This window comes from Oncorhynchus gorbuscha, linkage group LG09 (assembly GCF_021184085.1).
Source record: "Oncorhynchus gorbuscha isolate QuinsamMale2020 ecotype Even-year linkage group LG09, OgorEven_v1.0, whole genome shotgun sequence".
NCBI lineage: Eukaryota > Metazoa > Chordata > Actinopteri > Salmoniformes > Salmonidae > Oncorhynchus > Oncorhynchus gorbuscha.
In genome coordinates, this window is record NC_060181.1 from 21,716,975 (window position 1) to 21,729,875 (window position 12,901).

The 12,901-nt window shown below is 43.1% G+C and overlaps 1 protein-coding gene across 3 annotated transcripts in view; it reads left to right on the plus strand.

Moving 5' to 3' along the window:
* Positions 1–12,901, plus strand: part of LOC124043276 (ribosome biogenesis protein bop1-like) — a 151,424-nt gene that overhangs the window by 21,311 nt on the left and 117,212 nt on the right. The gene's annotated exons all lie outside the window — the stretch shown is intronic.

Below are 12,901 nucleotides of genomic sequence, written 5' to 3' on the forward strand. Positions count from 1 at the left end.
TAGGGTCCTGAGTTTTTCCTGACCAAGTGACCTTGCACGGATAAAAACTAAGCTCTAGTTAAGGGTAGTTTATTGAGTGCAAACGTTTTGACCCAAAGGTCTTGACTTTGTCAGACCTTGGACTCTATAAACGGAGTGGTCAGCAGTGTGGGAATCTATTTTATTTTGTGACTACATTTTGTACCTTGGCAGCACCTGACTCAACAAGATCACACATTTCTTCGTGTTCTTGCAAAATGCATCTATACATTCTTCATCATAGCAGTAAATGGCTATTAAGTCATTGCAGTGTTGTTGGATAGGTGAAGTGTGTTGTGCGGTTACTAGATGGGTAGAATCAGAAAGCTGGCTTGCAAATTGAGTGTTTTCTCTGAGTGCTCAGAGTATTCTGGACAATTTGGCCGAAGTAGGGGATTTCTGAGTGTTCTGATTTCTCAAAGGTAAGGAAGAAGCACAACTTGAATGCGCTAAACTATGCTACTTTCTTAAATGAATGGTAACTTTCTGTTACTTTAGTTGTCATGTTATCAAGGAATGATAAAGCAACTGACAGTCATTTCCCAATAGGTGTACGTATATTTCTTTGTCAAACAGCGTGTTTCTGATAAATCCATGTGGACATCAAATGCTACAAATACATTCAGGTAATTTTGATCCACAGTCAATAGCACCTATGGATTTCTACGGAAACATACAGTTGAAGTTGGAAGTTTACATACACCTTAGCCAAATACATTTAAACTCAGTTTTTCACAATTCCTGACATTTAATCCTAGTAAAATTTCCCTGTTTTAGGTCAGTTAGGATCACTACTTTATTTTAAGAATGTGAAATGTCAGAATATTTCTTTCATCACATTCCCAATGGGACAGAAGTTTACATGCACTCAATTAGTACTTGGTAGCATTGTCTTTAAATTGTTTAACTTGGGTCAAACGTTTTGGGTAGCCTTCCACAAGCTTCCCACAATAAGTTGGGTGAATTTTGGCCCATTCCTCCTGACAGAGCTGGTGTAACTGAGTCAGGTTTGTAGGCCTCCTTGCTCGCACATGCTTTACAGTTCTGCCCACAAATACTCTATAGGATTGAGGTCAGGGCTTTGTGATGGCCACTCCAATAACTTTTTTTTATGGCGGTTTTGGAGCAGTGACTTCTTCCTTGCTGAGTGGCCTTTCAGGTTATGTCGATATAGGACTCGTTTTACTGTGGACATAGATACTTTTGTATCTGTTTCCTCCAGCATCTTCACAATGTCCTTTTGCTGTTCTGGAATTGATTTGCACTTTTCGCAGCAATGTATGTTAATTTTGTCATGACGTTGGCTTGTGGGTAGGTTTATGACAGTCATAAATACCTCTTCCCCCCCCTTTTCCCTCTCTCTACCCTACTGATGTTACATTTGCAAAACCCTTGGGTAACATAGAATTTCTGGGAACATCAGCAGGTGAGGGGAAATGAACTATATTCTGGTGTTCAGACCAATTGAACATATGGTACTTAATGAATATGATGTCAGTTCGGTTGTCATCTGAGACATTCTCATCAATGATAAGATGACAAACTCTACAGTGGAAAGTCTACACATCAGAGTTACCGGATTCACATGGAATTGTTGTTCAATTTAAATGTTTGAATATGAAATTATTCGTGATGGGATGAAATGTGATTTTAGCTTCTAAAATGTGAGATTTGGGTTTTCATAAGATAGGGCTCTGTTCAAACAGTGGCCATGGGCATGGGCTATATGGGCTATAAAACTTTTCAAACACGCCCTCCTCTCCCTTCCTATATAAGCCCTTGAAGACAATATAACCTCCTGTTGTGAGGACGACGGTCCAATGTCTGAATGGTTCAGATAATAACTACAGAACGAAGCCAACATCAGCGTGAGCTTTGGTTGAGAATGGTATGAACTTTGAACTCTTATTCACTACAGAAGTGATACCTCCTAGCCTTTGAGTTAGCAACAGCTGCTGCAAACGAGGGTTAGGAAAGAACAGACAGAGTATCCCGTCTACCACACAACGACGTTACTACAACGTATTCAATTGACAACCAGAGACATTCTTCAAAGGACTCGGTTGGGCAACACGGCCTTCCATCTACCACCAACCTACCAAAGCGCAGCTCAGAGTAAATATTTATTGCATTTTCCTTTTCTAAATGGGCGGTAATTTAGAATGCATAAGATACTGTATTTACGATGGCACAGCTTCGCCCTTTGTTCCTCAGTCTTCCCGCTCTTTCACTTTCACCCAGCCCCTTTTCTTTTGTGTAACAAGCTGTCATATCTGTTCCACCCGCTAGGGACGTTTTCCTTTATGACGTAATTTGTAATCAAGTTATGATTTAATTATGTGTGTGTGTGTAATTCTGTGTGATAAGTTAGGTATTTAGTAAATAAATAATGAAACCCAATATTGTATTGCTGATTCAACTTGTTAGCCAGGGTTTGTGCAGATAAATAAGAATTTACAACTTTCAGATGAGACTGAATTAAGATGATGATTAATATTGACTGCTATTGATGTAAAATATTACTAGGTCTTTAAGAGTTTATTCGGAAGATAACAGCTCTATAAATATTATTTTGTGGTGCCCAACTCTCTAGTTAATTACATTTACATGATTAGCTCAATCAGATAATATTAATTACGGACAAATTATTTTATAGAATAGCATGTCATATCACTTAATCCGGCATAGCCAAAGACACAACAATCTCTAGAAGACAGAACTCGCCTCCTTCCTGAGCGATTTGACCGCTTTGGAAATTACTCCCAAGGACGAACCAGACTTGTGGAGGTCTACATTTATTTTTTTCTGAGGTCTTGGCTGATTTCCTTCGATTTTCCCATATTGTCAAGTGAAGAGGCCCTGAGTTTGAATGCAGGCCTTGAAATACATCCACAGGTACACCTCCAATTGACTCAAATGATGTCAATTAGCCTACCAGAAGCTTCTAAAGCCATTACAGCGTTTTCTGGAATTTTCCAAGCTGTTTAAAGGCACAGTCAACTTAGTGTATGTAAACTTCTGCCCCACTGGAAAAAAATCTGTCTGTAAACAATTGTTGGAAAAATGACTTGTGACATGCACAAAGAAGATGTCCTAACCGACTTGCCAAAACTATAGTTTGTTAACAAGAAATTTGTGGAGTGGTTGAAAAATGAGTTTTAATGACTCCAACCTAAGTGTATGTAAACTTCCACCTTCAACTGTATTATCCAGTGAAAGACACCCTCATGGGAAGGAACGTGCGACAATTACTTTTGAGCTAAGCTGGCATCCTTGAACTGTTATTTTCCATGTAAAATGATATGAAAAAGTTACTTTAGATTCCCTTAAATGTTTCTGTTATATATAAATCGAACATTGTACCTGGGGGATGGGCAAGGTGTCTCTTAAAGTTTCAAAATTGACCATTCTCTTCAATTCCTCTGTTGAAGGTAAATTTGGGTGTTTTATTTTCAGGTGAAAATGTCAACCACATCAAGACTCACAGGAATTGGGCTTGCGGAGGTTTTGAGACTTCTGGCTGACCGGGAGCAGGATCACGCTCCCGACAATGAGGACAATTCAGGGAGTGACTTGATGATCATATTTCAGACTTCTGAGCAAAAGGGCACTGAAGATGTACCCTTTCAGGCTCTCTCTGTTACCTCAGCACCTCACAAGTCTTAATCAACGAGGCATTACAAAGGCAACAGAGAAATGTCTGACAAGTCTTTATCAACTAGGCATTACAAAGGCAGCAGAGTGCAAACCATTTAAATAATTGTTTAATTTATTTCTGTCCTCAGAGATGATTGACATGATTGTGCTTGAAACTAACAGAGAAGCTAAGCGACAAATTGGTGTATGGAATTAGAGCCATCCCAAACATCTATATGATGAATTGGAGGAGGTGGATGCCATAGCACAAGCAACCACAAGCAGTCATTGGTCTTTTGATCGCATCATGATTGTACGGAAATGAGTCTCAAACTGCAATCTGGTCAGAAGCTGATGGCACACCTGTGTTCACTGCCACTATGTCCAGAAAAAGATTCCAATACATTATGAAATACATGAGGTTTGATGACATAGCATTGAGTCTTGAACGAATAACAGCAGACAAGCTTGCCCCGTTCAGCGATATCTGGAGCATGTTTGTAGCCCAGCTACCCAAATACCTTTTCCATGCACAGATCTCTGTGGATAAGCAGCTCGCTGGTTTCCGAGGTAGGTGCCTTTTCCGACAAAGCATGCCATCAAAGCTTGACGAATATGGGATTATGATCAGGCGGAACTGCGACACAGCGACCAGCTACCCTCTGAGAGGAGAGGTGCACCTTGGCAAACCACCTGGAGTGACACAAAGTGGTTCTGAGATCTCAAGTTGCCAAAGGGCTTGTGGCTCCTTGGCACAAAAGTGGGATAAATATCACCACAGATAACTTCTTTACATCTGTACCATTAGCTGAAAAGCTTCTCAAAGATGGACTAACATACTTTGGCATTGTTAGATCCATTATACCACACATTCCAGAGGTGTTCACTGTTTGGCTTCCGTGGGCTGCTTACCACACATTCCAGAGGTGTTCACTGTTTGGCTTCCGTGGGCTGCTTACCTTGGTGTCCTACATACTATCACCAGGCTTGGCTGTACTAGAGCTGTCTACCAAGCACCATGATACCAAGGTTGAGGGCAAGCATCAGAAACCAGAGATCGTACAACACCACAATGCCACCAAGAGTGACGTTGCCAATCTCGATAAGCTTGCCACAATGTACACGTTGAGAAGGAAGACCAGCAGGTGGCCGATGGTCCTCCTCTTCAACCTGATAGATGTTGTTGTTGCTTTCGCTGCCTTCATCATCTGGATGGGGAACTTCCCCAGCTGGAAGTCTTCCGAAGGCAGTGGCCGACACCAAACTTTCCTAAGAGAGCTGGGCCATGCCCTAGTCATGCAAAACATCATCAAGAGGAGAGCTCAAACGCCAATACTCAACACCAATCACAGCTGCCAGGCTAACCATGGGCCTAAAGCCCTGCTGCTGGTTCTGTGGGGGGTCACTTTCCATTGTTTTGGCGGTCCAGTGCTCTTTTGCTGCAATACCCATTAAATGTAGAAGATGTTGCCTCTGTGACCGCAACAATGACCAGAAGGTGGCACGTGTGCGTGTCCTGTCAGGTAGCCAATGTGCCCCAAGCACGGTGTTACTCAGATTGTGTGCCATCCTTGCCTGTCCTGCATGCCCGTAGAACAAGGTTATTCTGTGATATGTTAGGATTAATAAATGTATTAGAAATCTGCATGAAGTCATTCGAAGGGTAGTTACATCTACAGTGGCAAGAAAAAGTATGTAAACCCTTTGGAATTACCTGGACTTCTGCATAAATGGGTCATAACATTTGATCTGATCTTCATCTAAGTCACAACAACAGCCAAACCGTCTGCTTCAACTAATAACACGCAATTATACGTTTTCATGTCTTTATTGAACACTGTAAACATTCACAGTGCAGGGTGGAAAAAGTATGTGAACCCTTGGTTTTAATAACTGGTTGAGCCTACTTTGACAGCAATAACCTCAACCAAATGTTTTCTGTAGTTGCGGATCAGACCTGCACAACAGTCAGGAGTGCTTTACAAAAATGTTTCAGTTTGGTATTTCTTGTTTGAACCACTCTCTTGAGGTTATGCCACAGCATCTCAATCGGGTTGAGGTCAGGACTCTGACTGGGCCACTCCAGAAGGCATATTTTCTTCTGTTGAAGCCATTCTGTTGTTGATTTACCATTGTGTTTTGGGTCATTGTTCTGTTGCATCACCCAACTTCTGTTGAGCTTTAATTGGCGGACAGATAGCCTTACATTCTCCTGCAAAATGTCTTGATAAACTTTGGAATTCATTTTTCTGTTGTTGATAGCAAGCCATCCAGGCCCTGAGGCAGCAAAGCAGCTCCAAACCATGATGCTCCCTCCACCATACTTTACAGTGGGGATGAGGTTTTGATGTTGGTGTTCTGTGCCGTTTTATCTCCACACATAGTGTTGTGTGTTCCTTCCAAACAACTCAACTGTAGTTTCATCTGTCCACAGACATTGTGCCAGTCTTCCGTGGTGTCCTTCCATGAAAACCATTCTTGTTTAGTGTTTTACGTATCGTAGACTCGTCAGAGATGTTAGCATGTTTCAGAGATTTCTGTAAGTCTTTAGCTGACACTCTGATTCTTCTTAACCTCATTGAACATTCTGCGCTGTGCTCTTGCAATCATCTTTGCAGGACGGCCACTCCTAGGGAGAGTAGCAACAGTGCTGAACTTTCTCCATTTACATACAATTTGTCTTACCGTGGACTGATGAATGTCAAGTCTTTTAGAGATACTTTTGTAACCCTTTCCAGCTTTATGCAAATGGACAATTCTGAGATCTGATATCTTTTTGTTTGAGGCATGGTTCACATCAGGCAATGCTTCTTGTGAATAGCAAACTCAAATTCTGTGAGTGTTTTTTATAGGGCAAGGCAGCTCTAACCAACATCTCCAATGTCATCTCATTGATTGTACTCCCAGTTAGCTGACTCTTGACTCCAATTCGCTTTTGGAGAAGTCATTAGCCTAGGGGTTCACATTCTTTTTCCAACCTACACTGTGAATGTTTAAATGATGTATTCAATACAGACAATACAAAATACAATAATTAGTTGTCTTAGATGAAGATTAGATCTAATTTTATGAACAGTTTATGCAGAAATCCAGATAATTCCAAAGGGTTCACATAATTTTTCTTTGAATTGTTTGTAGCTCATTTTATAACTAATATTGATGTTGCTCATACCAGTTTTCAACCCTCGAATTTTACATTGAGGCACAGACCCTTGCCCAGGCCTGTTCTACCTGCCTGAGTACTGCTAAGAAGCACTGCTTCGTACATCAAGTGCCAATATCAGATGAAAGGGGGATACCTTGTCAGTTGTACAACTGAATGCATTCAATTGAAATGCGTCTTCGGCATTTAACCCAACCCCTCTGAATCAGAGAGGTGTGGAGGTCTGCCTTAATCCACGTCTTTGGCGCCCGGGGAACAGTAGGTTAACTGCCTTGCTAAGGGGAAGAACGACAGATTTTTACATTGTCAGCTCGGGGATTCGATCCAGCAACCTTTCGGTTACTGGCCCAACGCTCCTACCTGCTATTTCTGGTTTTATGTAAGTGCAATCCTTTGAAAACATTTGAGTAAATATTCAGCAGGCTACTGCATAGACTAAAAAGACAATTCTATGGTAGTTAGCTTTCTACTAGTAGTATGGATTATATGGAAATGTTCAGAATATAGACCTTTTTAAATTTAAACCTTTTAAATTTTTTATTTAAAATGAAAAGTTAACGTATTGACTTAAATGTGTTGACTTTGTTTATTTCAAGCATAATACATTTACTTTTAGGCCAGCTTTTCCTAAACTAGGGGTCGGAACCCCATGTGGGGTCACCTGATTTGAAAAGGGTGTCGCAAGAGAAACCCTGAAGTAAAATGGTTCTTTGTTCATAGAACAAACCTCCAGTAGCCGCTAGATGTGGTTGTAATAAACAGAGCGATTTCTGTTTTTCTTCCTATAAATATGTCTGTCTTTTGAAAGTTTTAACTGACAAAATATTAAAACCCCATCACTGAAAGATAGACTCTCAAGAACACATATGTGTCTTGTGTTTCTTTCTACAATGCCCACAAGCCTCATTAGAACGTGGAGTGGACAAGACCAGGCACTAAATCAGACTGGGGGGAAAAGATAATGAATTATGTTCCTTCCTACACAGAAGATTTAAAAAAATATGTATTAGCTGATTTGTCTTCTGAACTTCCTAATACATTTTTGATGCATTTCAGTCACTTCTTCAAACCATACTTCCTTCTGATTTAAATGCCGTCAGAAGTACTGTCAGACTGATTTCAAATCAGACTGTCAGAGCCCAAATTAAAGTAAACATTGGCTGTTGATTACATTAAGTTGAAGTCGGAAGTTTACATACACTATGTTCGAGGCATTAAAACTAGTTTTTCAACCACTCCACATATTTATTGTAACTATAGTTTTGGCAAGTTGGTTAGGACATGTGCTTTGTGCATGACACAAGTAATTTTTCTAACAATTGCTTATAGACAGATTATTTCACTTATAATTCACTGTATCACAATTCCAGTGTGTCAGAAGTTTACATACACTAAGTTGACTGTGACTTGAAACAGCTTGGAAAATTCCAGAAAACGATGTAATGGCTTTAGAAGCTTCTGATAGGCTAATTGACATCATTTGAGTCAATTGAAGGTGTATCTGTGGATGTATTCAAAGGCCTACCTTCAAACTCAGTGTCTCTTTGATTGACATCATGGGAAAATCAGAAGAAATCAGCTAAGAAAATTGTAGACCACAAGTCTGGTTCATCCTTGGGAGCAATTTCTAAATGCCTGAAGGTACCACGTTTATCTGTACAAGCAATAGTACGCAAGTATAAACACCATGGGACCACTCCGCTGTCGTACCTCTCAGGAAGGAGATGCGTTCTGCTTTCTAGAGATGAATGTACTTTGGTGCGAAAAGTGCAAATCAATCATAGAACAACAGGAAAGGACCTTGTGAAGATGCTGGAGGAAACAAGTACAAAAGTATCTATATTCACAGTAAAATTTGTCCTATATCAACATAACCTGAAAGGCCACTGCTCCATAACCGCCATAAAAAAAAGCCAGACTATGGTTTGCAACTGATGTCATCTGGTCTGATGATACAAAAATAGAACTGTTTGGCCATAATGACCATCATTCTGTTTGGAGGAAAAAGAGGACAGGCTTGCAAGCCGAAGAACACCATCCCAACTGTGAAGCACGTGGGTGGCAGCATCATGTTGTGGGGGTGCGTTACTGCAGGAGGGACTTGTGCACGTCACAAAATAGATTAAATAACGAGTGGGGGGAATGATGTGGATATATTGAAGCAACATCTCAAGACATCAGTCAGGAAGGTAATGCTTGGTCGCAAATGGGTCTTCCAAGTGGACAACGACCCCAAGCATATTTCAAAGGTTGTGGCAAAATGGCTAAGGACAACAAAGTAAAGGTATTGGAGTGCCCATCACAAATCCCTAACCTCAATCCCATAGAAAGTTTGTGGGCAGACATGAAAAAGCATGTGAGAGCAAGGGGGCCTACAAACCTGACTCAGTTACACCAGCTCTGTCAGGAGGAATGGGCCAAAATTCACCCAACTTATTGTGGGAAGCTTGTGGAAGGCTACCCGAAACGTTTGTCCCAAGTTAAACAATTTAAAGGCAATGCTACCAAATACTAATTGAGTCTATGTAGACTTCTGACCCACTGGGAATGTAATGACATTTATTTTAAGCTGAAATAAATAATTCTCTCTACTATTACTATTTGCACACATTGTATATAGACTCCACCTTTTTTTCTACTGTGTTATTGACTTGTTAATTGTTTACTCCATGTGTAACTCTGTGTTGTCTGTTCACACTGCTATGCTTTATCTTGGCCAGGTCGCAGTTGCAAATGAGAACTTGTTCTCAACTAGCCTACCTGGTTAAATAAAGGTGAAATAAAAAAATTAAAAAAATAGTCTGACATTTCACTTTCTTAATATAAAGTGGTGATCCTAACTGACCTAAGACAGGGAATTTTTACTGGGATTAAATGTCAGGTATTGTGAAACTAGAGTTTAGACAAATACATTTAAGGTGTATGTAAACTTCCGACTTCAACTTATCCATTCACATGGTGGGGTAGCGAAAAATGGGGTCGTTGGCCCCCAAAAATTGTGAAGCCCTGTTGTTGTAGGCAAAATGTCATCTTAATAAATATAAGTGTTGTTCTTGCAGTAAGGCATTTTCACCGCTTGTCATTATAACCAACTACGTGTGTATGTCTACAACTCCAGATGACTTATACACTGCATGAAATAACATGCATCTTGTGTGGATTTCAAACTTGCTTACTCTACTACCCCCTAGTGCAAGTTGTATATACTATGTGCTTTTGAATCAAACCGCAACAGGCAAATGTATTTTCTATCGGTCCCACTGTTCAGCTCTTGCCAGTCTTCCGTAAATCCTACATCTGCCTTTAAAACAAAACCTTTATGTAACCTTTATTTAACCAGGCAAGTCAATTTAAGAGCACATTCTTAGTTACAATGACAGCCTGTTAAAAGGCCTGTTGTGAGGACGGCTGGGATTATCTACCCATGCACCATCTACCCCCCTCACTCCATCTTCAGAAAGTCCAGATTCCTCTGTCAGGAGTGGTTTGCAAATAAGGATGGAGCCACTGTGACTGTGGGGGGAGAACAGGATGGAGTTGATAGGTAGGTCCATTTGTCTGGGACTGGTGGAATAGTTGCTCCATCAGTTAATTCTTCTTGTCTGTTGTGCTCAAAATTCCCTAGCTGTCATGCAAGGTGGGTGGGAATGACTTAATTTTATTATGTCAGCTTATCCTCCGGTCATCTTCATTGTCTCGTAATGTAGAACTGAGACTGGTCGCACATGAACGATTATTTATCTCTATTGCTGCCATGCAGATTCCTGCATCACTCAACCTAAAGTTTTATTTTGTCAAGTGTGCAGTCCTTCAAGTAAATGTGACCATAACAAAATACGGAGACACAAACGTCTTGGGAGAGGAGGACAAGAGAAGGTTCAACTTTTTTTTCTTTTTATCTAAATTGTATGTGTATATTATTGCTAAGGCACATTGGAACAAATGTGAAACCTTGAAACCATTGTCTGGAACTGCTGTGGTCTCGTAATGGGGATGGTGGGGGGGGGGTGCATTGTTCCCTACTCCAGCTTTTTAATCCATCCAGGCCCTGACTGAGACCCTGTGGTTTTCTTTTATTTTTTCCCACTCTTCCCCCTGTTCCTGGACTCTTGTGATTTAAGGATCTGGGCCTTCAGCACACCAGGCAGAAGTTAATGTGGCTGCTGGAGGCTTTATGGTCCCTGGGAGAGTCCCCTGGTGCAGCGGTCGGACGTGGCCAGCTCACTCTGATCCGGCCAGCTCTGCTGTCGGCCGGCCGCTCGGTCCGCGCTCTCGGCGTGTGAGTGGGTGTGAGATGGAGATGAAATGGGGTTAGGGTGGAGGAAGGGGGAGATTAAGACTAGGGGGGGGGGGGCTCATCTTACAGTAACCAGGAAGGATTTGCTCCTCATGCACCCACGCAGGAGCTCTGGTCCGCAGATGCGTCTGGGCCACTTCCACCAAGGGTGACACGCATGTCTCCTCCAGCCGTTAAATGTTTGGAGAGGCGGAGGGTTGTGAGGGCAGGGATCACATTGAGGGTACACTGGGCGGAATGGTATCCCCTTGTTAACAATAAGGACAAGCACATCCCCATCACTTGATTTTGTCCATGAATACACTTACCACTCCTCCCTGCTAACACAACTCCCACCCCTGTTACCTTTTTGACAATTTGCCCTGGGCTCTGTGTGAAGGTTGTGTTCCAGAGAAGTTCACTCCAGGATGACCCCTCTCTCTGGTTGGAGGTTCTACAGCAGACAAAGCCAGGGACAGGGAGCCTAGGTGGGCTTATCGTTTGGGGTTTGCTCCCAATTAAGTGGAAGTGTGAACGGCCCAGAGAATGCTTTCTGACGGATTCATTCAGGCTTCACCCTATAACTCAGATTTTAGTTTCACAGTGATTTCAGAGGAAACAGTGCGGTAATGGGGAACCTGGGGCCCGCCTGCGTCCGCCTCGGAGCGGAACCCATTGCTGGGAGCCAACAGACGTTTAAAAACAAGTTGTTGGCCAATGTGTGGAGGCTGACAGAGTGTGTCTGAACGCCTGTGTGTTGGCGTAGATGTGAATGTGCTCAGAACAGAAGGCCCTCAGGAGATTTGAGCCGGAGATTATGAATTTGACCGAATTTGACCGATTTATCAATAAGCTGGTAAGCTGACACATTTTGGCTGTCAAGAGTTCACTACTTGGAGAATTTGTGGCAATACTTATGGGGCAACCGAATGGTCCTTGCCTTTTGGCTTCTTCTTGACCCCGTGCAGTGCCTTCCCGTACACAACTTCTCTCCTGACTGACCCCGTGCAGTGCCTTCCTGTCCTCAGCCTTTCTCCTGACTGACCCCGTGCAGTGCCTTCCTGTCCTCAGCCTCTCTCCTGACTGACCCCGTGCAGTGCCTTCCTGTCCTCAGCCTCTTTCCTGACTGACCCCGTGCAGTGCCTTCCTGTCCTCAGCCTCTCTCCTGACTGACCCCGTGCAGTGCCTTCCTGTCCTCAGCCTTTCTCCTGACTGACCCCGTGCAGTGCCTTCCTGTCCTCAGCCTCTCTCCTGACTGACCCCGTGCAGTGCCTTCCTGTCCTCAGCCTCTTTCCTGACTGACCCCGTGCAGTGCCTTCCTGTCCTCAGCCTCTCTCCTGACTGACCCCGTGCAGTGCCTTCCTGTCCTCAGCCTCTTTCCTGACTGACCCCGTGCAGTGCCTTCCTGTCCTCAGCCTCTTTCCTGACTGACCCCGTGCAGTGCCTTCCTGTCCACAGCCTCTCTCCTGACTGAACCCGTGCAGTGCCTTCCTGTCCTCAGCCTCTCTCCTGACTGACCCCGTGCAGTGCCTTCCTGTCCTCAGCCTCTCTCCTGACTGACCCCGTGCAGTGCCTTCCTGTCCTCAGCCTCTCTCCTGACTGACCCCGTGCAGTGCCTTCCTGTCCCCAGCCTCTTTCCTGACTGACCCCGTGCAGTGCCTTCCTGTCCTCAGCCTCTCTCCTGACTGACCCCATGCAGTGCCTTCCTGTCCTCAGCCTCTCTCTTGACTGACCCCGTGCAGTGCCTTCCCGTCCTCAGCTGCTCTCTCCCACACTTCATCCTCGTCAGCGGTTGTGGTCAAATGGGC